Source organism: Phasianus colchicus, chromosome 24, assembly GCF_987193195.1.
Source record: "Phasianus colchicus chromosome 24, bPhaCol1.hap1.1, whole genome shotgun sequence".
In the NCBI taxonomy this organism is placed as follows: Eukaryota; Metazoa; Chordata; class Aves; order Galliformes; family Phasianidae; genus Phasianus; species Phasianus colchicus.
The window spans coordinates 5,630,640-5,658,209 of NC_143459.1; the positions used below are offsets into that span (position 1 = coordinate 5,630,640).

Sequence of the window (27,570 nt, forward strand, 5' to 3'; positions counted from 1 at the left end):
TGTTGAAAATTTGATGTTGGTGTTTTCATGGGGGGAAAAAAAAAAAAAGAAACAAAACTGTTTTTATTAGCATGCATTAATATTTCAGGGCCCCATTACATCTTAGCCGTTATGTACTGCAGGGAGGATCAGTCATCTGTAGAAAGTGGTAAAGATGAATGTAAACTAGTTAAGAAACATTATTCAGCCTGGAGGTGTTGCCAGTGCAGCCTCCTGTCTTGTCATATCAGAAACGAAACAATGGCTGTCAGTGGGAAACCTGCTGGAAATAATTAATAAACTACCCCTAAATATTCCATGGTGGAAATTCAGAAATGGAAAAATGAGTCTTTTGGAAATGAAACCCTTTAAGTTTCAATGGTAGACACATGGGGAGGGCGGAAGACTAAACAGGACAAAATACATAAAATACACCTTGGGGCTTTGGGGCTCATCCTGCATTCCTGCAGCACCACGCGATGGGATCATTGGCTCATTAAGGCTCAAATCACCTCTGAGATCCAACAATCAGCCCCAACGGCTGATACACGCCAATCGATTCTGAGGAGCCTCGTTTGCCATTCTCAAAGTCAACTTTTCAGTCCCAGAAGCAGAATTGCAGCGTGTCTTATTTAAAATTTCATTTTTCAGAGCTGGCCTTCACAACTCAGAGCCTGATAATTAAATTCAGATGACTCATTTTTCCCCATTTTTTTTTAATAATTTTTGCCCATAGGAGGAATAAATAGAGCTCATATCTCCTCTTTAAACATGTTGATACGATTCAGCTTGAAAATAGAGCTAAAAGCCTTTTTTCCCCCCTCTATGAAGACCTAGTTTTAATTATTGGTAATGCTGCAGATAGACTTGCAGCCAGATAACCATTCCATTGAAGAACCTCGCAGCTGAATATTTCATGTCTTCAGCATTATAAATAGTTTTAATCCGGACCTGAGATGTACGCAAACAAACAAAATTGAATTTCATATAATTCACATCCATTTTTGAGCTGTATGTAATGACAGCATTTCCAAGGGAGCTCACTCAGCACGTGGAGATGGCTTTGGCTCCCATTGGAATGGGAACGAATGAAAAATGTGTACGAAATGGCTTTTGAAATCCGTATTTGAATGTCAGATACCTCTTGATCAGGATCTGGAAATAAATTGATCAGGATCCATCTACCTTGATCAGGATCTGGAAATAAATTGATCAGGATCCATCTACCTTGATCAGGATCTGGAAATAAATTGATCAGGATCAATCTATCTTGATCAGGATCTGGAAATAGATTGCTTTATTTGACTGGTGTGGTTTAGTTCCTTTTTGCTCTGTTAAACAATTCGTAGTGCTTTTAATTAGAAATTCTACAAAAGCTTTAAAGCTGCCTCTGGTGGGAAATCTTACTGTAAATGGCTGCACCCCAGGTCCCCTTCTGTGCTGTGATGGTGGGATGTGGAGCTCTCCCAGTTGGAGCAAGCATTGGGACAGCAGTTGGTGGGAAGGTGGCAGGGTTGGCTTTGCTCAGAGGTGCAGCCAGCAGTTCATGTTGTTGGGAGCCCACGGGGGGTCTTGTGTGGGGCATCTCGACTCACCTTTGTTGCTCAGAAGCCAGCGTGCATCACGTTCTGCACAAGGATCCCCGCTGCTGGGTGAGATGTGCGTATGCAGAGGGGTCTCACTTGGTGGAGAAATTCACCGTGTTGAGGGAATTGGATTTGAATGTCAAAATCTGCCTGCCAGAGCTGATAAGTCATGTTTTCCACTGCCTGCCCTTATCTACAGCTTCAAAGTGAAGGAGCAGAGACACCTCTGCAGCTGCTCTGCTGCTTCCAAAGATCTTTGTTCCGGGGCTTCTTCGTGGACTTGTTTTGTAGCTGCTTTCATGTGTTTCCAGGTTGCGATAGAGAATGTACGCGCTTTGTTTTCAGATGTCACCTGCTTCACAAAATACATTTGAAATGATCTCTGCCTTCTGGGTTTTCCTCCCTCAGTTCTCAGCAGCTGTGCCTCTCTCACAAGAGCACAAACCATCCACGTGTTCCCCGTCTGCGGTTTTTGTCCTGCGCTTTGAGGGGAAGCCGCAGCTGACGCGGGTTCTGTTTGTTGCTGAATTTGCTCTGATTCGAGCTGATATTGGATCTGGTGGCAGTGTGTCACATGCTGGGATCAAACTGCGGCTCCGTTTAATTTGTGTTGCGTGTTAATTCATTGAAGTTGGGGAAGAATCGCGTTTTCCACTGTTTCCATAAGCTCAGGCTGTGGAGAAGTCAGTTGTTTTCACACTGATAGCTCTCAGGTGAAACCCATCTGCCCAACCCGATCTTTCCATTTCTCTCTAGAAATATTTCAGTGCATGAAATATACAGTGAAGAAGTCATTGAGAGTCATCTTCAGGATGAGGGTTTGGTGAGGGTAAGCTAGAGGTCATCAACACAGAGCTGTGAAACACTGCAGAAATTGTGCTAAAGATCCCAGAAAAGCAGAGCTGCAGCCGTGGAGGTGGAAGAACTATTCAAGTTTAAGTATTATGAAGTGTGTTCTCAGAGCCAGTCCATTGAATTTGTCAAGTTCTATATATTTATATCTTGACATATCTATAATATATGTCTTGACAAATTCAGTGGAGTACAAAAATACATACAAGTGTGGTTTTTTTGCCCTAGCCACACAGCTGCAATGTGATAGCTGCAGCGGAGCCCCAGAGGCCTTTGGCCGTTGAATAACAACCTTTCACCTGAAACAGAGAAAATTGACTTCTGTTCCCTTTGGTTGCTTACTGCAGACCCGAGCTGCCTTAAAAAATAGATAAGGATACCATGGCAGGGATCGATAACGGATGGAGAAGCAGGGAGCTGGCAGGCTGTGCCAACCCAGCGTGGGATGGAGCATCCAGAGCTGGGGCTGAGCGGGAGGAATTTGGGATGCTTTCTGCTGTGGGCCATAGGAGCAACACGGGAGTCGTGTGGGTTTTCTTCTTCCACTTTGGCATCTGTTTGTGCTTCGCATCCAGCGTTTCCCTCTGGGAAGTGGTGCTGTTGGCAGATGTTGGCACCGCCGCCTCTCGCGCTGCTCGCTGTAAGCTGGGAATATTGGTTATTAAAAGCTCGATGCTTAATGGCTCTGTTACTTTCTGTGCTGAGATCAAATTCGTCTCTGAGAGCCCGGATGGTGGATGGAAGTAATGTGTTTGGGGTTCATGTGGCAACTGTGTTTTGCTTCATCCCTTTGGTGACATTTTGTTTTGTCACGGCGGGTCACGATCTCCTTAGCTCACGCCGAGTTTGTTTTTGACAGACTTGGCTGCCGTACAGCATTGGGTGTTTGGATTCTTCCTCTCAGGGACCTCTTTGTAGCTGGATTTATGGCAGGGAGCAGGAAGGTGCCAGGACATCAGTAAATATCAGAGCATTAGTAATAGGCAAAACGCTGTCAGCAGCAAACGTCTGATGGCCACAATTTTCCAAGTCTCTGGAGAACTGGAGCCATTGTGGTTCACCACCAATGCGTGATTGTTTTGTTTTTTTCTTTTTTTAAAGGCAATTGCTGCATGTACAAATTGAAAAAGGCAAATCGCCATCCCTGCCGCTGCCTCTGGTGTAATCAATGCAAACAAGCTCACTTCCACGTGAAGCGGTTGAAGCTGCATTCATCAGACTGGATTTTCCAATCTCTGCTCAGCTCGGTGCTGAGGGGAAGCCCAGACTGGGCTCTGATGCGTGGTGCTGAGCGCTGTGTGCCTGCAGACACAGCTGTGCTGGAGCTGAGTGCTCCATCAGCCATCAGTGAGCCTTGGGATGAAGGCTGGGTGTGATGCTGCAGCACGGGGAGCTGCCCCTCTCCCCCTGCTTTCCTTTTTTCCCTTTTGTCTTCATTTCGCGCTTTCCAAATTAATTTTTGTAATCGTCCTTTCGATGATGGAGCGGTTCAAATGAGCTTTTAGTCAGAATTACCTGCATTAAAGATCTCTTAAAAAGAAAGGCATAAAAGTAATTAATTGCTTCAATTATAATAATGTGGCTTAGCTTGTGGTTTTCTGTTAGGAAAACCTGGTTTTGATAAGTCAGCTCTTCTTGAAAGGGAAAAACCTACAAGTGCTTCAGGCTGGAAGCTGGCACCAAGGAGCTCTGAAATGAGGCTGTTGGCACTGTGCTGTAGCAGCAGATACGGATGGCATCGGTCCCACAGCCGTGCCCCAAATGCCCATCTGGGATGGGGTTGCTTGGAATGGATCTTGCCCAATCCTGGGTGCTGTGCCTGCTTCAAACCAACACCGTTCTGTTTGTAAGCATCTGCATCGTCACGTTTCCTCTCTAATAGGGTCAGTTTTAAACATGGGAATAGTTAAGCAGGAGGATCTGTGTGTTCCTACCCGGGATCTGCCCACTCTGACCCCTCTGCTCCCCAGGGAACAAAAAACAACTTTCAGAAATAGGAAGATCTCAGGCAAATATTAGAGGTCCGTATCAATGTCATCGATATTTTTTTCCTTAGACCTTGTAAGGAACTGTGGACTTCTAGCACGTAACTCATGCAACAGGATTTTTGTGCAGAGAATGAAATACTCATTAAACTTTGCAACCCTGGAATATGTACAAAACAGAGCTTGCAATTAAACTTCATTTTGAAGCAAGTTAACAGAAGTTTTGTTAATGTTTAACATCTTTATGGGTGTCATTCTTCATAAATTTCAACTAATTAAGTCCAAAGGGACAAAATAATATATTCTGAATGTGCCGTGATGCCAGTGCTCACTTCGCTTTTGGCACTTTTCCTTTTTGTGCAGGATCTGATTTTAATAAGTTGCCAAAAAAAAAAAAAAAAAAAAGTAGTAACTATTTTACTTCATATGCCAACTTATTGGGAAGGCTTTGCTTACCTCCCTGCATTCGGGGTGTTTGCTGCTAAGGAGATCTGGAACTGTTTATTATAAAGGAATGTTTGGATGTTGTGTTGAGGGACGTGGTTTAGTGAGAACCATTGGTGATGGGTGAATGGTTGGACTGGATGATCCTGTGGGTCTTTTCCAACCTCAGTGGTTCTATGATTCTGTGATTCTGTTTTCCCAGGGCAGCCAGCCTGCAGCTGAGGTTACCATCAGTGGTTCATAAGGCTGGATGTGGCAGCCTGGGCACATAGCAGGGGACTTGAAACTGGATGATCATTGTGGTCCTTTGCAACCCAGGCCATTCTATGATTCAGGGCTCTGATAGAAAACTCACATTGAGCTGAAGCTGAATGCAGCTAAGTGAGAATGTACCACGACTGTGCTGAGCCCCTGCTGCTGTAAGCAATGGAAGGCTGGGGATGGGTCGTTAATGCTGCTTTACTGATTGCAGGAGTTCATCCAAACTATGGATAATTCTGGTTGTTTCCTTGCCAATTTGGCTTCTGTGCAGCTACAGTGGCTGCACCGTGATGGGAAGGCAGTGCTGCTGACCAACCTGCTCCATCCATTTGCAGGGTCGTTGGCTGTGGCCGTGCTCTGGGTGAGCTCCTGCCACGCTGAACTCCTGCAACGCAGATGGGAGATGCTCATCTCCTCACAAAAACTGACTCTTCACTCCTGCTTTCAATGAAAGCTGTTATGGTCTGTTTAATTTCAGGCTGATGCTTCTGTTACAGGGTTTTTATCTGATCAGACACTTGGAAATTGGGAATGATGGGTGAGCAGGGAGCAGTCGGCTCTGATGCGGTGCACGTCAGTCGGATGCTGAGAGCAGAGATGCAGATGGGTCTGCATGGGGAAGAGAAGAGAAACCCACAGCAGCAAAGCACGCAGAAGGCAGCTTTAAAAGAGTAAAATTTAAAAAGTCCCACCTGGCTTTGACATTCTGGCAGTGCTTTCAAGTTCTCAAAGGTTCTGTAGTTGGAAGCCTTCAGGCTATGCTGGGGTCATCCATGCAGATTGCTTCCAAGGGAGGTTTTACCTCCGTGCAGCTCTCATTCTGCTGCATGGGCAACTTCAGCAGTGCCACAAACCCCTTGATCTGAAGCCCTCAAGACCACTCGCTGCCTCGGTCAGCAGCAGCAGGAGGCTCACCCAGGGACCCCAGCAAACCAGGGTGCTGGGGCTGTGCTGAGCCCTCAATGCGATGGGATGCAACCTGGCGTGTGAGTCAGGAAGGGTTAATGTTGGGTTTCTCTTAGCTGTGCTTGCTGCAGGGTCATGTTCATTCAGTATTGGTGAGCTCCTCATTGATTGCTAAAGGAATGAGGTGGTCTGAAGGCATGTTACCTCTTCAAAATGTAAGCCTTGCTACAACAGAGTGGGTTGTGCGTTCTCTTCATGCACAGAGGATCATTAAGGTTAGAAAAGACCACGAAGATCACCAAGTCCAGCCCACCCCATCATGTCCACTGCCCACGTCCCTCAGTGCCACATCTGCACAGTTCTGAGCACCCCCAGGAATGGTGACCCACCTCTCCATGGCAGCTGTGCCACTGCATCACCACTCTTTTTGAGAAGAAATTCTTCCTGATATCCAACCTGAACCTCCCCTGACACAACTTAGGGCCGTTACCTCCTGTTCTGTCATGTGATAGCATCCTCCATTAGCAGTGGGATTTACCATGCATGCAGCCAGGAGAAGAGTTAACATCCTCAGTTGCAAGATGTGGCCAGTAGGGGAGATCATGGAAACAAAGCAGTGGGCAGTGATGGGCAGCTAGGAGTGGGCAGCCAGCGTTTAATTTCCAGCTGTCATTGAGTGGTCTCACCCACATCCAGGAGTTCCACATGCAGGTACCCATTTGATCATTAATTTAAATTTCTGTGCCTACCCTGCTTTGTCATCAGCTCTTCTTGGGGATTCGTTTTGCAATATGTGATGGAAAATGTACTTGGGCAGGTCAGGGTGGTGATTTATGAAGTATATTTAACATTCCCTTAACCAGCAGTTGTGGTCTCCTGAACAGTAGTCTGATGAAATTTTTTTTTCCCCACTGGAAGAGGAATTAGTATTTTAAGCATGTTGCTCGTATTCTGTTTTATTTTATGCATCACCCCCAAGAGAACTGCAAGTCTCACCTATCTGTCTGCCTGATTGAACATACCTGTCATGCCTTCATGTGAGGTTGGAAAGAGCGCGAGCGGATATTTATTTTATCCACCTAAATGATAAATTCTGGGAAAAACAAAATCGGGTCTGTCAAACTGCTGCTCTAATTGCACTTCTAATAACTTAGCACCTGGCTTTTGTTGGTAGCCATTATCAAATAAAAGGAACAGATGGGTTTGCAGTTCGGTGGGAGTGGTGCGCTGCTGAAGACGTGTTCATTATCTTCACTCCAATTTGAGTGAAGATGCCTCTCACCAAGAAGTGCAAGGTCAACAGGCATTATCTGCGCTAAATGCGTTACCTTGTTGGACGGAGAGGGAAATAGAGGAGCACTTAATTAAGCTATATTAGCTATAGCATCCTCGAAGCAGGGCTGCACCACGCTGGATGTTGCAGGGGGCACGCAGAGGACGAGTTTGTTACTGCAGCGATTTGTGATGTAAATCAGAGCTAACAAGGGTGGCAGGATGCGCTGCCTCTCAGATCTGTGCAGATGGAGAAGTGATCTGTAATGCTCAATCTGTGCTTTGTTGCAAGATGGACTTAAAAGAAGCAAGCTGTTGCTCTCTTCACCACAGATAATGCTGGTAGCGTCTGAGTAACTTGGTGCCTTTTTGTCACATTAAAATCAAGCTGTGAATAAAAGCAAGTTATTGATTCTTTAAAACAGAGAGATTCTTTAGCAGCCAGTTAATGAGCAAAGAAGACTTCCAGGTTCTGATTTCTCTGAGTGTTTAAGTTGTAAGATCTCAATTAACTCACAACGGGGCTCTTCCTACAAGGCTGTGCTGTGTATTAGGCTGGAAGTCACAACAAATGCATCACTGCAACTGCCAGAGGAACTGCAGTGCCAGGCTGGGGGTGCACCCAGTGCAGCTGTGACCTCTGTCAGCATCACTCCTCGTGGCTGTGTTACACAGCAGGCAGCAGTGCAGAGGCATTACTGCAGGGAACATCTATTCAATAAATCTGCTCTTCGGAAATATTCCAGTACTTCCCCTACTGTTGCTGTAATAGGAGAGCTTTTGGGCTACGTCGTCTTCACATATGGAAAGAAATTGCTACAGTGAGGAGAGCGGAGGCTAAATGAAGGAGACGGGATGAAGTGCTGTTGTTCCCATTTAACAAGTGAAAGAGGCAATAATCTGCAGCAGTATGCTTCCCTGATGTCAGTGGGAGCATGAGAGCAGCACCTGGGTCACTTTACTGATGGCAGGCATATGCTTTTGTGCTCAGACGATGTTTTTCCTTTCTTTTGCTTTTCTGAAAGGTGGGGGGAAATATGTAAAAGTTGAGCCTGTGTGTCGGTGTGCTTACGCAGGCTCTGAAGCCTGACCCAGGTGCATGATGTGATCCAGCATGGACAGCTGTGGTGACAGATGTGTGTTTGTGCCCCCAGTCAGAGCACAGCAAAGTGGATTTCTGAAGGCTTTGGATAAAGATGGAATACTTCTTGCTGTGCTTTTCTACTCTGAACCTCTGCCCCTTTGAAGCCCCTGTGTCAGGGTGGGAGGGAGAGCAAGCTTTGTCTCTGCCAGCTCTCCTGATGAATCCATTTAGCTGGCTTGGAGGCAATGTAGTCCAGCTAATCTTCTCCTGCAGAATTTACAAGGTATTTTTTACTCATCTTTCCCTTAGCAGTGACAACACAGGCTGCATTAAGCTCTATAAAAATGATATTACTAGATCCATTATAATGTCATTATCATTAGTTTTGAGTACATGAAAAGTATGTGAAACAGCTTTCATGCAATGCCTTGCTGTGAGCCTGTATCGTTCTGATACCGAAAAACCCAGGGGCTTCACTTGAAGGTTTTGTTGTGTGCTTTTGCCATGCTCTGCAAAGCAGAAGGAATAGGAACCTACCCCAGACCTCCAAGATAAGTTTCCCTTCTAGTAGCCATAGTAATCATTGCCCCCTTTCTCTGTCAGTTATCCACAGGCTCTTCAAACATCACAGTAGCTTCCTTGCTACGACTGGAGGGCATCTCCAAACTGTTAGTCTTTGTCTCTGGTAGTGCTCAGCTCTAACATCTGTTTCCATCTAGAGTCTGTCTGACAACAGTGTGAAAATGGATGGAAAAATGCTACCAACCTCACGTGCACTGCTCTCCCACTGCAGGAATTGCTTTGCATGCTCTGAGCTGGCAGGCAGAGGTGTCCTTCAGCTGCTCGGGTGGCATTGCAGCTGATAGAAGGAGCCATCGTGGGAGTCCAGCACTGTGTGTGTTTGCAAAGAGGTGTATGTTTTGAGGCAGCACTGCAGGTATTTGGAGACATTACTCACCAGCAGGTTGTGATGTGCTAAATTGAGTGGAACCTGTGCGCCAACTTCCCAGATCATGGTTTTACCTGAGTGCCTCTTGTTTAAGAAGTATGCAAGTTGAGGAATGGAAGACAAAGATTTCTCGTAAGGTATAATTGGATGGATGATATCTTGGGCCTTTTTGATGTATCTTTTTTAACCACTTCATATTTGTGATGTGCCAAAAATAGCTGCACAGTCTGGTGTGGCCATCGCTAGTGCAGCTGGGAATAGATTTTAATTGATGGATCCTGTCAAGCTGTTAGCAGCCGAGCAGTCATGAGAACCATTAAAGTGATGTTTCTTGTCCCTGCTATCATATTGCAGTGCAGCATTATTTTTTACTTAGTATGTCAGTCTTTGCACTGACAGCTTACTGGAGTTGTGTCCTGGGTTTTTGGGTTGCTCAGCAGTGAGAGCTGCTGACCTCTGACTTCAGCTCCAGGACCTATAGCAGATGGTGCTGATGCCCTAAGAAAACCTGCTGTATGGAATAAGGAAGCAAGGACGTGTTTGGAGCCTCGTTGGCTTTGTGACTTTTTGAGGTAAAGTGCTTCCCTTGTGCACAGGGAGGGAGAGGAAACAGCACTGACTGCCGTGCTCTGATGCATTGTGCTGAGGCTTGCTCCAGCTTGGGACACGTGGAAATATTTGGGGACTGCCTTCCATGGACTGCCTCATTTTCATTGTGTGTGTGTGCAGTGTGTTAGGTGGGGAAACTGTCATTGAAACTTTATTTGGAGCTGAGAGGAGAGTGGCTAAACCCCATCAAATTCTAGCCTAGAGTGAAATTTTAACTCAGGAAAAAACGGCATGTGGGAAAAGACAACAGCAGCTTCGTACACAAGACAGCAGTTGAGAAGAAATGCTTTCCCTGCTCCCCTTTCCTGCTGTTTTTTCTCTTCCAAAAAAGAAAAGAAAGAAGTACGTAATCAGGGAGAAGAGGGACAGTGAGGCTGTGCTTGTGGACCAGACAGGCTGGCAGAATGCTGGAGCTGAGACAGCAAGCAAAGACTTCGGATGCTGGAAAGCAATTGACCTTCTCTCCACAGTGCAGCCTTTGCAAAGATGCCATTACGAGCCAGATAACCAGCAAGCATTGCTTGGGCAAGAGGTTATCTTGCTTTAGCTGCTAAATAGGACGGGCTGTCAGCCTCTGTACAGTGGATGTGGTCCTTGGATCGAGTTTAGGCATCTCTTTGGTTGAGCCAAAGGAAAGAACACGAAACAGAGTTGCTTAAAGAAGAGAGAAGGCAGAGGAGAGTCATTGCTATTTTCACTGTGGATAAGCAGGAAACATCCATCTCTAGGCTGCACAAACCCTCCCTTTGCCATCACTATGGAGCCAGCTATATTAACTCTGAATTATTGCCCTGTCCAAAAAAGCTGTGGTTATCTAGAGTTTGCAGTTATTTTTACTGAGGCTTATGATGAACAGCTCTGGAAGTTCGCAAGGAGCTGCAGCCGCAGGAGCGATGAGGTGGAATTGCAGCAGGTCGTGGCCTTATCAGCAACGTGGGCCATTGCAGACTTCATTTCCAAATTTCTGCTCATTTTTTCCTGCAGTAAGCTCCTTTCCTGGCTGCTCCTGGCTCCTGCCCCAACCTATGCTCTTCTCTTTATTTCTGACCCCTCATCATTGCAGCCTGCTGCTTGTACATCTCTTTGACCCCTTCTGGCTGACTGTGCCATTTTTCCCCTAACTTCATGGCAGTTTTTGCTGCTGTCCAGTGTGGATTCATTCTCTGCATGTAGGGACGATGCTCTTCCATGAATAGGAAGAAGGCAGGGAGTGGCTTCTTTGGTGTCCTCAAGTTATTCGTTCTTTTCCTCTGCGTTGGTCTCACTCCCTGTAGAGAATCATGCTCCATTTCACGCTTCCTCACCCTGCCTTCAGCCTTCTTTTGATGCTTCCCAGCCATGGTTCTCTGTCTCTCAGAGCTCACCGTGTCAGCAGCAGGCTTCACGCTGTTCCTGCCCTTCTTCTTTGTGATGCACAAATAGAAGACCAGGCGGCGGGGCGGCCGGGCCATAGATCTGCTCACTGCCCCAGCATGGCAGCAGGTCTTGTGCCATTGTGACTCATGGAGCCCTGAGTGCTTCCTGAAACCCTATTGGCTGTGGGTTGTGATGACGTCGTGGTGGAGGTGACGTCATGATGGAGGTGACGTCGTGGTGGAGGTGACGTCGTGGTTGAGGTGACGTCGTGGTGGAGGTGACGTCGTGGTGGAGGTGACGTCGTGATGGAGGTGACGTCGTGATGGAGGTGACGTCGTGGTGGAGGTGACGTCGTGGTGGAGGTGACGTCGTGGTGGAGGTGACGTCGTGGTGGAGGTGACGTCGTGATGGAGGTGACGTCGTGATGGAGGTGACGTTGTGGTGGAGGTGATGTGGTGGAGGTGATGTGGTGGAGGTGACGTCGTGGTGGATGTGACGTCGTGGTGGAGGTGACGTCGTGGTGGAGGTGACGTCATGATGGCAGTGTCATGATGCACTTCTTGCTGCCTGGCCTTGCAGACCCAGCAATGTGTTCCCTACCCGAGGAGATAAGTGGATGCCTCTCATTTTTTGTCATGATAAAATGGGAAGCTGCTGCTCGCTGCTGAAAGGTGGCAGCTCATAATGTGAGAACAGTTTAGTAGCAGCCCTAAAAATAATTGTATGTGACAGCTGTTTCTTGGTTCCTGTCAGGATAACTACTATAATTTAAATCTGCAGCTCTTGGGCTACGCGTCTAATTTATTTGGGTGGACTTTTCATTAATTTGAAAGGTTCTGAGGGCGTAAAAGCCTTCATTAATTACATTTTAGTAAATGAAAACGTGATAAGGTTCTGCAGGTTTGTGTGGGAACGTAAGAAATTTCCCCTGTTTTGTTTACTTGTTTTCAAAAGGTTACATCGGTTGTTCCTGGGGAACTGGAAGCTTTCCTGCACCTCTCAGAGTTCTTATGACTAAGAACAGGCGTACAAATAAAGCAAATTGAAATGTTGACCGTTCACTGTAGGCGTGGGATGGCTTACTGAGGCTCCCAGTGGTGTTAAACATTCGTACGGAGCAGGCTGTGTGAGTATTAAATTATGGAGCAGATGCTGCTTCTGAAAGGCAGCAAATGGGGAGCGGAGGCCTGGAAGCAGGGAGCATCCCTGTCTTACTGATGACTTTCTGTTGCACGATTCTCTTGCAGCTAATAGGGCTATTTGTCATAGCTGTGTTGCTTCATGATGTCAGAGCAAGGGTCGGATGACTTAATGGTGATGTAATTATGCCAGGCTTGGGGTCAGATGATGTCATAGGTTACGTAGAAGCTTGTGGTAAACCCCCAGTTCCAGTTCAGATGTTATTACAATCAAACCTAGCAGAATACTTGACTGTGGGGGTGCTTCAGTGCTTCCCTGTTCCTTTTTGTGTTTATTCTCCCTTGTTTGCAGGTGACCCCACGCAAGTAAATAAAACTGGGACCTGTTTGCAGTGCCATAGGGCTCGCTCCTTTCATGTCGGAGCTTTGTTGCTTACTGTGAGCAGAGTGATTTGCATTCCATTTATCTATCTGCTTTCCCTTCCGTTGTTTCTTTTGGTCTCAAAAGAGAACCCGCATTTGTGATTATGCTGGGGCAATGAAATAATTCCATTACAGCATTTAGAGGTCTCTTCAGCAGGTGCTTTATTATCTCAATAATTCAGCCTGAGAGACTTTCCAGATTCCCCAATTCCCAGAGTTCAGGAGCTACAAATAAAACTCTTCTGCTCCTTCCCTGATTTGGTTTATTTAGCCTCATTTATCTGTGTTCTTTCCAGATCTTCCCCAGGAATTTCATTTAAATGTGCAGTTGACGATATTCAGTAAAATTGACTGAAGGAGTGCATTGTGTTAAAATGCACACGAGACAGCATGGGTCCCACTTGGTTCGGATCATTTATAAAATTCGCTTTGAATTGAGGCCATTAATCTGAACTCAGTAGAATGTTTGCTCATGTCCCTGAATTACCTCCATAATTCATCACAATAGGCCAGCTCTGGTCACATCAATCCTGGGTTCAGAGTGCTGGAGTTGGAGTGGGGGTCCCTCCCATTGCAGAGCACAGGGCTCGGTGTGGAGGTGATGCCATGTTTCTCCTGCCCCACGCTGCCCCTGTGCTAAGGAGAACATTTTGTGCTCCTCTCCTGGAGAGGCTGCAGGAGGAATGGCTGCAAGGATGCTGCTCCCCTTCCACCACTGCCGTACACGAGTCAGGAGCATCACAATAAAGCAGAAAAAGAGTTATCTGATACGAGTTTATAGGGAGCTATAACTTAAAAATGCCTCTTCCTGATAACGTGGCGAGGTACATTGCGTTTGCTGTGCGTTTTGCTAAGGGAGATTCAAGCACAGAATGGATGAGATATTCCGTGCTGTAATACACTTCCAGTCTTTATTTTCATTGGACAGTGTTTGCTGAAAAGCTCTGCCCTATCTCTCATAGCAACCTGACTTCTTCCTGCAGGATGAGTTTCCTTCTGGCCTCTGGGATGTGGCAGCTTCCTCATGGCTGTTCCTCATGGCTGTGCTCTGTCTTTGCCATCCTCTGTGCTGGGGATCAGCAGCCTGAAGGGAGGGGGGCACAAATGGGGCACGGAGCCTGGGGGGAAGCACCTTGAAAGGCTTAATTGGAGCACTCTGAAAACAAAAGATAATTTCATCCTGGGTAAAATGTCAGAGTTGTCTTTGCACTTTGTTCTTATGGATCACCCCCTGGTGCTTTGGCTGTGCCTTAGCAGTGCTTGGCTGGTCAGCAGTTGAGATGCAAGGCAGCGCTGATCTTATAGGCAGAATTCCTTTGGGTATCACTAAAGTTATGAATACTGTTTCTGTTAGCTTAAAATCTCCACCTACTTTGCAAGAATATGCTCTAAGCCTTCAAATAATACTGTATTCCTTACCTTCATAGTCCAATTGTCATGCTTGTATTGACATGTAGGTGTTCTGTTAGTCCAATCTGCTCATCAAAAAGGAATATTTCAGCTTTACTTCGCTCAGTTTTAGTATTTGCATTCAGCACATGAATCCAGCTGGCATCCAAAATGAGTTCCTTGTAAAACCACTTTGTGCTCCAAGCTGCCTCTCCCTTTGGTTGCACTGCTTCACCCCGTGATCACCAGCACCTCCAAGGCAGAACACTGCTGTCCTTATCTGCTTGTGCTGACATTTCCCAATGAATTTATGGGAAATGTAGGAAACGAACCCTTCATGTCAATGCTGAATATTCAACGTGTTGTCCCTTTGTGGAGTGATGGATTTCAGATCAGCCAGCGGGCTGTGAATGGTTGGGGTAGAGATGTTTGTTTTATATACACATAAAGGCATCCTGGAATTGTCAGTAGTTTTTCATCCACTTCTCTGACTGAATCCAAGCAAGTCCTCTGGCTATTCAAAATACCTGCTTGGTGGTGTTATCTAGGCAGTGCAGTAGTTAGAAATGCATCCGAGGCTGCAGACACCTAATTATGAAGAAGAGAAGAAGAGACGTTGCCATCAGTCCTGCCAGAAGAAAACCTGTGTCATGGACCTGTGAGAAGTGAGATTCAGAATCCCAGTGAGAAGCAGAATTTATAAAGCTTATACGTAATACATAATGATGCTCCTCTAGTATTTGACATTTCATTAAAAAATCAAGGCAGCAATGATAAAACCCTCAGTGGCTTTGGCCACCAAAGCGTCTCACTCATGCAAGACCTGACCTCTGTGCTGTTGGTTAATGAGTGTTGAACCCTTGGCTTCCCACCTGTGGCCACAGCACATCGGAGCTCATTGCTGGGAGCTCCTCCCTTATCAGCACCCATCTTTTCACCATCTCTTAGCTGTCAGTTTGACAGATTTTTTTTATTTATTTTTTTTTTACTATTTCTTTAAAAAAGTGGGAACAGCCCCTTGACAGAAACTATAAAGGCACAAAAAAAAAAAAAAAAGCAGGAAGATGAGAAAAATGTCACCGCTCGTAATGACGTTAATTATAAGGTAAATGAATGTTGACGTTTGCGAGTTTGCTGGAACTGATCAGACATGGAGGATCTGTGTGGAGTGTGATGCGGAGAGAGGCGAAGTTGTGTAACGTCTGAGCGCTTACATTTATAGCAGAGCAGCAGAAAGTAAAAGGTTCGGCGCTGCTGTCTTTGTCAGTTCTTGTAATTATACAGTGTGAATCTAAAGATACTTTTAAAAGCCTCCTCTCCTGCAGCCTTTCTTCGTCTGATTTGTGGATGCAGGAAAAGGATTCAACGTGGTAAATATCTTAAAAGCCACCGGGTTAATAGAAGTAATGCGTTCCCTTTCATAATCTGATGTTTTGGTGAACGTTTTGCATTTGCAAGAGGTATACAGGTAGTCTGAGTTGCATAAAGAGAAGGTCAAGGACTTGATTTTAATCAGAATAGCTCTCCCTTTGGCTGAGGTGTCCACACGGGTCCTGTTAGCAAAATCACAGAATCACAGAATGGCCTGGGTTGCAAAGGAGCACAGTGATCATCCAGTTCCAACCCCCTGCTGTGTGCAGGTCACCAACCAGCAGCCCAGGCTGCCCAGAGCCACATCCAGCCTGGCCTCGAATGCCTGCAGGGATGGGGCATCCACAGCCTCCTTGGGCAACCTGTTCCAGTGCATCACCACCACGTCCTTCAGCTGAGGCTGTATATGAGCCCAGTTTACCCCCTTTCCATATCTGTAGGTGTGTGCTTCTGACTTTTCCCCCCCTCTCTCTTCTTTCCCTGTTGTTATCCTGACTCTGCAAGGTGAGGTCACTGGCAGCACAGCGGTCCCTCATGCTCTGAATGGTTTTCCAGATGCTGACGAACCATGCCAGAAATTCAGCTGCATGTCATAAAGTATTTATTTTCTCTATAATTCACACTGTGTTGCCTTTTTATTTCTGGTCCTTTTTAATGTGAGTAGTTACTCATGTTTTCCACTTTAATGCAATTATACCATACTTTGCCTTTTCTCTCTTGCAGGTAGCTGACAAGCTCGTTCAGCCATTACGTGGTATTAAATGAAGTAATTGCAATATTAAGTTTTTTATGACATGGAAGAAAGAAATACTATTAAAGAGTAACTGCATGAGGCTGCCTAGAGAATGAATGGGCTCTGGGCTGAAAGCTTGGTTAGGGACACGTGCCTGGCATGTGCCTGGGGTGCAGGGCTCTGCTTCTGACCTCTGCATCTCTGCTCTGATGGGATGGGTGCCCGACCAGAGTTATGCATCACCGCTGGAGCTCAGCTCCCTGTAACACATGGTTTTGCTCAGTACCCAGATTAAATGCCATGGTAACTCCTGGGGAGCTACCGTATGACTCTGCTGCACTCCGTGTTGCCCAGGACATCACCTTTCCAGGTTCTCAAGGCTTTGTGTTTGTGACCATCCCAGTCCTTCTGTCCCCAACAGAGCTGCTGTGAGGCGATGCTCTGCAGTGTGGGGCTGATGGTTGGGTGGGCCCTGGGCACAGCTCTTCTCCAGCCGTGTCACCCCATTCTGTGTGTGCCCTGGAGCACAGCACGAAGTGCAGCTCTCACGTGTTACACGTGGGGGAAAATAAAGGGCCGACTGCAGAGCCATCTTGTAAAGGAGCAAGTGGACAAGGCAGAACTGACAAGGAATTACTCCAGATGCTGTATGTAAATGCTGCTGAGCTGAAGTGCTGTGAATCCCCAGGTAAGATGCTGTTGGGTGAGATAACAGAGGTTCAAGGAGGACTGATCTCGGGAATGTTTCTCGATAGCAGTTGTGTTTGGATTTCACGTGCTGCTGTTTCTCTTTGATAATGAGCTCGCCTCCCTCTCGTGCCCGCTGTGGTTTGGGGTTTGTGTTTTGGTGATGTTTGTCAACAGAAAGTGTTGTCCCACCATCAGATCTTTGCTCCCGTGCACCTATTCACTGCCACCTGTGCCTTCTCCTGCTAGCAGAGCCCTCTCTGGGTGCAAAGCAAAAGTGGCCATAAAACCCCATTCCCAATTGGATGGTTGGAGATTTAACAGCAGTACAGCAGTTACAAAATGGGTCAGCAGCACCTGGATGGAGTTTCCTTGGTGAGGTGTGATGTGTTAAGGTGTTGAACGAACCTCTTCCTTTGTGTGCACACATCTTTCACCAACCCCAAGCCCTGAGGCCTCTGAACATTTAACTGAGCAAAGTATTTTGTCATAGCACAATGCTTTTCACAAGACAGCACAGCTGTACCATATATTCTATACATTATATGGCTTCTGAAATGCATTGGTTTGCTCCTCCACAGCTTGCTGCAATCCGTTTTTGTGACCTTGGCTCATTTCTGTTTTCCTTTGCTCGTTGTTTGGGACATAGCAGGTCCCACAGCCACGGGGTCTGTCCTGAGGGACTGTCTGGATTATAACAGGAATTGTTCACATTATGGAGATTTTAATGATAATTTTGCAATGTTTTCTTAAATGCGGCCAATTTAACATTTCAGATGGCTTTTGCAGGCATCAAATTAAAAGGGCTGAGATTGTTTTTCGGTGCTATGGTTTGCATGATAAAACACCAGCTTAGTCGCAGGTGTTTCCCAAAGTCCATCAAGACCTTTTGTCTTCAAAACCTGCTCATGCCTTTGATTACTGCGGTGTGATTAATGTTGCAGCAGCAATTTCTAGACCCTCCATCCTCCTGTTGAAGATGACACGACGTCTTTGGAGAGAACATAGTAAGGATGAGAAGTTTGTTCTTCCTTCGGGTGCACATTGCATGCAAAGGCTGAGCACAGAAGCCCCAGAGAACAGAGAAGTGATGAGCAGTGGGATCCTTAACAGAGGATCTCTAAGGGCAAAGCAGCTTTTCAGCTTTCTTTCTAAGGCTGCAGTGCATCAGCCACTGAGACGTGGGCTCCTGAAGGAGGAGGCAGTGAGCAGCACCAACAACCTGATTAACCTGGTTCATTGAGTGTGTTGCTGGCTGAAGAGATGCAAGAACAGTGGCAGGTAGAAGTTAAACGATGTTAGGCTTTTGTAGACAGAATGAGGAGCTCCATAGCTCAGCTGTGGGATGTGCAGCACTGTGAGACAGACACGGGAGTCCTTTCCCTGTGGGGGAATGAACCGCCTGGTCCTCACAGACAGTGATTTATTTATTGGGATCAAAAGCACGGAGTTCTCTCGACAACAAACTGTTTTGTTACACTAGCCCCTTGAAAATGGATTTTTTTTAATAATTCACCAAAAAGGATAGGAAGAGGCTTGTATTATGCTCTTCTGCTCCAATTATTCAGTTGCTTGCTAAGTAAATACACATGATCTCACAAGCACCTCTTCAGAATCTGCCCTGTGCCAGGAAGAGCTGAAGCCATTAACGATGACTTGGGATGGAAAGCGTTGGGGTGAGCCTTATTTTTTCCATAGCTTTGCTGGCTGGGTGCTGCTGAAGATGCTTCCTTGTCTCTGCTGCCAGATTACAATAAGGCTCAAGCATCAGCTTATCAGTGAATGCAATATCAAACCTTCCGGTGTGATTTAAGCAGGTAACTCTTCTTCTTTCTAAAGAGGCAACAAGGGCAATGAAGTATTCAGTGCAAAAATGAGAATCTGGCTTAACAATTCATCGCTGTAACTGCTATACTGCTCCTCTCACAGGGCTTTGATATCCTGGCAAAATAAGTATTTATTGCTGTGCAGGTCTCATGTTAAATAGCGGAGTGTAAAATGACAGTGTCAAACCAAGTTAAGAATCTGCTTCATTATGAGAGATTTCCTTGCAATAATCCTATATATTATACTTTTGTAGTCACTGCAGAAATTACCACGGGGACCATTCTGTACAAACAACCTCTTCTTCAACATCATCATTACCAAATCTTCGCTCCCTCATAAAAGCTCCTCCCGGTGATCCCGCAGATAATTTCTTTGGTTGCTGTTTATTTATTAGCTGTGCCTGAGCACTGCGGCTGTTCTCCCAGCCCTGATCAGTCCTGCACCTGGAACGAATCTGGGGCAGGAATGTTGTGTGTGTTATCTAAGATACGGGAGGTAGCTGAGGACAAAGAGGTCGGTGTGTGTGTATGGGGCTGTGCCAGGTGAAGCTCTTATCCCAGACACATCGTGACTTGTCTGGGTAGATTGCACATGAAGAAAGAGCAGCAGTTGGGGCCTTGGGGACCCGAGCCGTGCTGGGTTGTGTCGCCTTGTCACCAAAGACCATTCTTGAATGACCTGTTCTGCTTAAAACCCTGAGATCTCCTGACACGCCAGCAGTGGAAGATGAGTGCTCCCAGGTTGGTTTTCTGGGAACGGTGCCTAGCTTTTATTTAACTTCTGCCCTATCCCAAATGCCTTGATCACAGGATAGGAGTATCAGGAATTAATAAGGTAAACATGTTGGCTGCTGGAAGCAATCCCTATCTGTATCTGTTTCTCCTCCATTCTGCTCCTCTTTGACCCAATGTTTGACTTTGCGCTGGGTTTCCTTGATCTTTACAGCTCTCACTCAAGGCTTTAATAATATTTGATCTCTTTTAAAAAAGTCTTAGTATAAAGGACGTGTATTTTAACTTTATGAATCTTTAGGGAGGCTTCTACAAGAAGCCATTCCATCCCATTCCATGTTGTGATTTATAAGGCGGTGGAGACATTCAGGGGAAAAGTGTATTGTGCAGTGCTTTGGATGAGGCTGAGGATCTTCCATCTGGTCTTGGTGTGTGCAACACAAATAGCCACTGTCATTGGCTGAAGCTGATGGGAGGATTCTTTATTCAGTGGAATTGTGTCTCAGGTCTGGATGTTGTTGAAAAAGGGATCTTGGGGCTGGACTTCCAGCAGGATTCCCTGGTTTGGCATTAGATCTCCAGCTGCTGGCATGTGGAGCTGGCTGGTGATGCTCAGTGCTGGGAACTGCTGAGAGCACTGCCACGGCTCAGCAGCTTCTTGATGCTCTCTGCGTAGAGATACACGAAGGTTTAAGGAATGTAGAGCAGTGCTGAGGCTGGAATTTAGGGACAAAGTGGCTTCTGTGGTTTTGGCTTGAAGCCACTGTGCAGCTTTTCTTCAGTTTTGGGCTTCATGCTAAATTAATATCTAGAGTAAATAAGCAGATGGTTCCACTAAGCCCTTTTTAACAGAAATTCTAGCCTCACTGTCACTGTGCTGCAGTTGGAAGTTTCCTAGTAAACAGTCTTGACCGTGATAGCTCAGAACTGTTCTGTCTGCTGAAAGATTCAGGAGTGTCCCCTCTATGTACGTACCCAGGGGTGCAGCTGTGGTGGTCCCTGCTCCGTTTGGGAGATGCTTTTTAGGACAGCAGCACATTTTCATGGCTGTAGGAGCTGAACACACTACAGAGTGTTCAATCTATTGGCTGTCTCTTGGCTGGGAGGGCACTGCCATTGTTCTGAGGTCAAGTGCACTTGAAAATGGTCAAAATAGCACAGGAATAAATGCAACCTTCAGCTGCCTCTGGCTTAGCAGGAGGGCAGGAGGACGTGGGGCTGCCCTCAGCCTGGAGCGAGGTGCCACTCATCACTTGGTGATGGCTGGAGCTGCTGGACCAGCCCTGCATCCCCCTGCACTGCACAGCCCATCAGCTCCCCACTGCTTTACAGGGCCGTGGCAGCTCCGTGCCTCTGAGGATGGATTTTCTGCATGTGGTGTGTTTGTGTCATTATTTATTATCAGCATTGAGTTGCAGTGCTATATGGAAAACTCCAGTCACATTCAGATCCTGCAGTGCTAAATACTCTCTGCCTCGGAGAACTTGCAATTTGTGATGACTTTCTTCATCCTGAGGCTGCTTTGCATTTTGTTGTAATTCCTACAGCCATGACTGCTGTAATTCTCACATGTCTTGGCTGAGCTGTCAGCTCTCTGAGCTCCAGATTGCAAATTGTGTTTTCTGCAAGTTTCTGTGACTGTTGTGTTGTAGAGGAGCCTCTGTAGAAACTACAGAACCTGAACCAGATGGCAGCTCCTGTCTGGGCCAGGCATGGAGGGGCTCCGACCCTGACTCTGCTTGTAACTGAAGGTTGGCATCTTCCATTTTTTACGTGGCATTGGAAGGCAGCATCAGCTCGGTGAGCTTTGGGAATTCAGAAATGCAGGTGCCTCGACCTGGTAGAGCAGCAGCTCCCAAATGGAGCAACCTTGGCTGGACATGGGTGGGCTGAGACGTCAGCTTCATTTGGTTTCTTGGGCTCAGCCACCAGAATTCTGTGGGCTGACTGTTGTGCCAACACAGCCCGTGGCTTTCCAGCCTCATCTGTCAATGCAGAGTCCAGATTTAATGGGACTTAAGAGCGTTGTTAGCCTGACAGAGACGTGAGCGTATCTGTGCACGCAGTGATGGAAATGGCTGCTATTTATCAAGTAATAAACATAGTGTCTCTTGCTATCAACACATCTAACTCTGCCTGCACGGAGAAAAACAATCTCTGTAACACTGATAATAAGGCAGAAAGGGTTTATAGGAAATTGTAATAAAGCTGTAGCAGATTTCTTTGGGGGATTTGCAGTGCGGCATTAGTAAGCTTCGATTGCATTAGCTGTTCTTCTGTTGTGTTGAATTAGTGTTTGTTGTCTCCTGGATAGAATAAATATAATTACGTTTGTTACCTATCTGTTGGTGTGACGGCAGCCGAGCGTTGTTTCAGTGCAGGATGGTGGGAAGTGGAGCAGTGCAGCTCCAGCAGCAGCTCCTGCTCAGTGCCGTGTCCTTGCAGTCCTGCTCTGAGCCAAGAAGCCACGCTCTGGTTCTGCATTCAGCTTCCATTCTCTCAAATACGGCTGCATTAAGGGCCCTTTGCTTTGGGGGAATGGGCCGTTCTCTGCCCGTCTGCATGAAGTCCCCACGTTCTCCCTGTTGGCTGTAAGGTGGCTTTAGCTGCAGTACGCTGAGCACTGAGACTTCCTGCTGGTGGCCAGATGGAGCACCTTGCAGTTACCTTTATGCATTTTGCTCCTTGCTGCTGGAAGTGGCATGTCAGATTGTGCCTTCAACTCAAAGTGAACTTTATTCCAAAAATGCACATCTCCATTTGATTAATGCCTTGAAAACTGTCTACCTGCAAGAGAAGCCACGTGCTTGTGTGTATCTGACGCCTACTTACCTATGCATGTGTGTGTGTATGTGTGCAATTCTGCCTATGTAAATGTAAGAACCCAATTAGGAGCAGTAGGTGGGTGTGTGGGTAAGCACTGCTCAGCTTAATAAGAATTCCCTAGAGACCACTGTGTCTGTTGGATTGCTCCATCGTGACAGTCTCAGCAATGCGTACAGGCTGAATTCTTTCATGAAGTGCCCATCATTAATCCAGAATCAAGATCCAAGAGAATTCAGACTAACGAGACTGGAATAATTCTGAAACATTTCGTAGGTTAAGGAAAACAGCAGAGAAATGAGGCTGTCGGGTCCTGAGCATGGTGTGAATTTGCTTGGCTCTGTTGTCTGCAGTGGAGCCACGTCACCTTGGATCAGCCAGGGCTTTGGTTTCTGCTCTTTTAAGGATGAGCTGGGGAAATGTCACTTAAAAAATGAGGAATTAAGGACTTTGGTGTAAAGGGTCCTGCAAAAAAAAAGTATCGATTTGTTTTTAGCCAGCAAATTTATCTGGGGGCAGGCAGTAATTAAAGTCAATGTCGATGACTGAAGTTTTGCTGCCGCGCGGAAATGCTTTCATCTTTTGATGGAATGCAAAAAAAAAAAAAAAAAAAAAAAAGAAGAAGAAAAAAGAAAAAAGAGGGAGAAAAGAGGAAAGGAGAGGAATATGATGAATTCATTGGGTTGCAGTCCCAGGAGCAGTGTGGGCAGGTAGCACGGCTGCTGGAAGGCAATGGGAGCAACGCAGTGCTCTTGGAGCAGAGCTGAATCCTGGTGTGGAAGATGAGTGCAGCTCCTCTGGGAGGAGGCAGTGGCAGAGCATCTGAGGTCAGATTGCACGACCTGGTCATGGGGAGAGGAGTTCAGCACAGAGCTGCATCCAGGGACTGAGAATCAGAGGCGAACTCCTCATCAGCAGAGTGCTGTCATTGAGATGCAGCTGTGTTCCTTCCATCCCCGGCAGCATTTAGTGAGGAACAATAACTTAATCTAATTATTCATTTTCCATATCAAAGTCCATTGTGCTGGGATGTCTCTTGTCACCAAAAAATGAGGTGTAGAGGTGCTTAAGTGTACTTTGTTTAAGAGACCTGACATGCTAAATAAGATGCTCTAAATTGATGGTGCTTAATTCAGCTCTCATGATAATTTGAGCAGAGGTTTGGATGTAAAGTTAGAAGTATGGGTGAAGGGAATAACAGCACACAGCTACAGCACTGTCCCCTGGTTGTACTGAAAGGAAAACTGGCTCACCAGCCATACTTCTGCTTCTTCCAGGCACTTGTACATGGGGACACCCATGCAGATCAGGGATCCTCAGTCCCCTGGCAGACCCTAAGGAGCTTTAAAATAAAGGCTGTGGAAGTTTTTATTCTAAAGATACGGGGTTGTTGGAAATGCAACACCTTGAGTTTTGTGCCTTCAAGTTGACATTAAGTCCATTACCTCCCAACGCTGCACTTGACATAATGGGGTTTCAAGGGGAACTCTTAACTCCAGTTGTGACCTTTGGCTCCGTGCACTCCTACAATAAATCTATGTGACATCCACGCCATCAGTTACCCAGTCATCTTTGGGTTCTTAAGGGAAACGCTGTGGTCAAACTCAGTGCTCGTCAGCTTGCAGGGTGGTTAAGGTTGGATCTTCTGCCTGCAAAGATTTCCTTCCTCCATTCTAGAGCTTCTGCCTCACTTTCTGACGTTTTATTGATTTTTCTTTTTCTTGCTTTCTCTCCATGTGGAACAAAATTAGAGCAGGAATTGGGATTGTAAATAGATAATGGTGCCTGAATGCAGATTAATCATTGCCAGCCATGTACAATAATACTAATTGCACCAAGGGAGGAATGGTTGAATGAGCGGTATAAATATTTAATGCTTGAATCCAATGTGAAATACAAGAGTGAAAGAAGAAATAGAGAAAATAGTGCAGTTGAGAAAACCACACTTCACAGCTTTTGCTCAAAAGAAGAGTTTTGATACCATTAACCTTTCCGTATTACGGAATAACGGAGCATTACAGGAGCTGCGTCTAACTTGGAGGCTTCCATTTCACTGAAGAAAAAAATGCCTTAGTGCTTAGATTAAAAATATTGGAAGCTATTTGGGAAGGAATTGGTAGAACTCTCAAAAGCTGTTGCTTGAAAGGTGCATTTTTCACAGCCCATCCAAACCTGCGAGTGGGGAGAGGGCTTTGGGGATGGGGATCAGGAACTGCCCAACAAAGCGGAGGATGGGGAAGAGTGAAAGTCTGTGTATCTGCAGATGTTTGAGCAAAAGTAATGCACTCATAAATATCTGCTGGGTGGAGGGGGGCCGATCCCCTGCCCTGCAGCTGGAACAAAGAGCTAAGCAGGAGCCAACTGCTCGCTGACCTCCATCCACCACAAATGGTCCCAAATGGACCCAATGGGATCCCAGGGCAGAGCTGTTCCTGCTGGTTCAGAGGAGAGCTGAGATTACAACAGTTGTGTTCAGAGCCTCGTGGATTGCAGAGAGATTTCATGTAGAATGGGTACTGCATTCCTATCAGTGAGTAATGGCTATTGATTTTACTTCCAAAAAAAAACCCAAACCAAACAACCAAAAAAAACCCCACCCCTGATTCTTACATTTCTGGTTAGTCATTCCAGGGCCTTAGGATTCCAGTTAACATGCTGTCACATTCAGGAAGCTGCATATTGAGTCAAGTGATTCATAACTCCTGCTTGATGGCAGCAGGAAAGGAGGGGAGGGGAAGAAAGCAGCGCTGGGTTTATAAAACAAAAAATAAGACCTTGAGAAATTGGAGGTATGAAAGCTGTGCGCTCCAACCTCGTGCAAGCAGCACCTCTGCAAGCATCACAGTGCCTTTGTGTGCTGCCCTGTTTGCAGCTGCTGTCAGTGCTGCTGCTCTGGCAGTGCTGGGTTTGCTCCTGGTGTTTGCAGTGCCTGGGGGTGCAGGGGCTCAATGGGGCTCTGCAGGTTCTGTGCTGAGCATCCTCCCCACACCGGCTGAAATTCAGCAACAGCAGCCAGGGCATTTGCATTCAGAGACCATGCAGCTGCTTCAGTTCAACCGTGTTTACCTGTAATTAAATATTCCATTATCAATTAACCATTAATGCTTTCCAGTGATTATTTTAAACCTGTGGGAGCCTCGTAATGAAAATAAATAAATAAATAAATAAAGTAGTAGTTGACTGCAGGTGAGCGGGATGTTTTCTGTTACGTGCACAGTGGAACCGTTTGGTTTCTTATCCATGAAAGCCTGGTGCTGAGCAGAGTGCAGGGCCTGGGGAATGCACCCAGGTGTCCATCCGCTGCTCAGAGGCAGCAGCTGAAGGATGGTGGGTGATGGGGATGTGTTTGGCTGCTGCCGTGGCAGTGGATCACTGCTGTCTGCATGGAGCAAAGCAGAAGCTGCTGCTCTGGGGTTGGAGCTGACACTTGCAGCGTGTTCCCACCTGCAGCACTGTGGGTTTCTGCACCGTATGCACAGTGTGCATCACCAGCCTTCACTGGGCAGCTGTCCAGTGCTCTTCTTCATCACGTGTAGGGCCAGAAGGAGCTGCCTTTGGGAGCTGAACACGAAGGAGGAGCTGCTGAGACGGCTGTCCTGGGATCTGAATCCTGTAACTGATGTTAACAATGCACTGCTTCGCTGCAGAAATAAAGGGGTGGGAAGATAAAAGGGAGTCTTGCTGGACTGGAGCCCTGGAGAATACAGTGTGTGTGTGCTGGGAGTCTGAGCAGCAGCGTGTTGGAAATGAAGACCTGACAGTGCTTTTGTGGCTGATTCAGTCCTTTCAAAGAGCTGTCAGGGTCTTAAGCAAATGCCACGTGGTGCTGATGGATTTCCGTGCGGAGATTTGGGGAGGCTTTGTCCCTCACCCCAAACCTTCTATAGTTCTCAAAGCACCCTGGTTATGACTGTTGTTCTGTACCTCTGCTTTTGCCTTCAGTGATTTTTTTTATGCTGTTGCACAGCTAGCAAGGAGTGCTGTCCATTGATTTTTCTAACCAGTGTTCCAAGTGTAAATTCACTTGGCTGACAGGTGCCTAGCTTTTCACTTCAGGTCTGTGGGGTTCTTGGGATTTAATAGTGAACTATTGGTGTACCTACAGGTTGGTGTGTGAGTGTAAATGATGAGTCAGCTGCATCCACTTCTCCAAAGTGGATGCACACACGTTAAAAAGAGAGAGATGGGGAAGAGGAGGGTGAAGCTGCTGCGTGCAGCCAGGTTAATTTTACTGTTCTGCAGTTCTTGGATCAGGGAATTGAATTATTCAGCTCTACACAGTTCTGAAAGCAAAATTTGGCTCTGCACACCTAAAGATTCTATACGAAAAGTTTGACTTTTAATTCAGAATAAATCATAAAATAGTCTTTGGGGAAAAGGGCGTTAAGTTTAAACACGTTGTCATAACAAACAGCCACAGTAACTTGCTTGGAATTGCTGCTAGGTGCCCCGTGTCTGATCTCAGCCCCACAGATGTGTGTTTGAACTTAGTCATTCAAAAAGGTTTGAGAGGTGAAATGGGATTCAGCCGCGTTGGAGTTTGTATTTCAGAAGGGCCTGCAGAACTGACATAAAATGATCAACAGCGAGCCGTTCAGGGGCGCTGAGAAGCAGCGTGCAGCGTGCAGTGTACAGTGTGCAGTGTGCAGTGTGCAGCGTGCAGTGTGCAGTGTGCAGCATGCAGCGTGCAGCATGCAGTGTGCAGTGTGCAGCGTGCAGTGTGCAGTGTGCAGCATGCAGTGTGCAGTGTGCAGCGTGCAGCGTGCAGCGTGCAGTCGGCCGTGGTTCTGAGTTGTGCAGAAGTCGCCTTCGCCCCACGGGGTGCTGGAGGTTTGAAGCCTGTACTGTAGGTGGCAGAGGTGCATTAGCTATGCAGCATCATCATCTCTGCTGCTTCATTAGCAAGTGGAGCAGGAGTGCGTTGCAGGTCTGCCAAGCGTCATCCCAATTCCCTGCTGTTTGCCTTGGGAAAGGGAAGAGTTGTGACCTCTGCAGGTGTTAGTTGGGTGAAGGACTTTGGAAATGCTTTCTGGGCTGTCGGTTTTACTGTTGAAAATGGCAAGTTATGAAATTTAAAGTATCCTTTTGAATCAAAGAGATATACGGTATACTTCTACCTTCATCTGAAGAAGCATAGATAGCAAAGTACCAATAATTTTTAAGT

At 46.4% G+C, this 27,570-nt stretch overlaps 1 protein-coding gene across 5 annotated transcripts in view; it reads left to right on the forward strand.

Annotated features, from left to right (window-relative positions):
• The window catches only part of CSMD2 (CUB and Sushi multiple domains 2), a 267,542-nt gene that overhangs the window by 92,976 nt on the left and 146,996 nt on the right, over positions 1–27,570 (forward strand). The gene's annotated exons all lie outside the window — the stretch shown is intronic.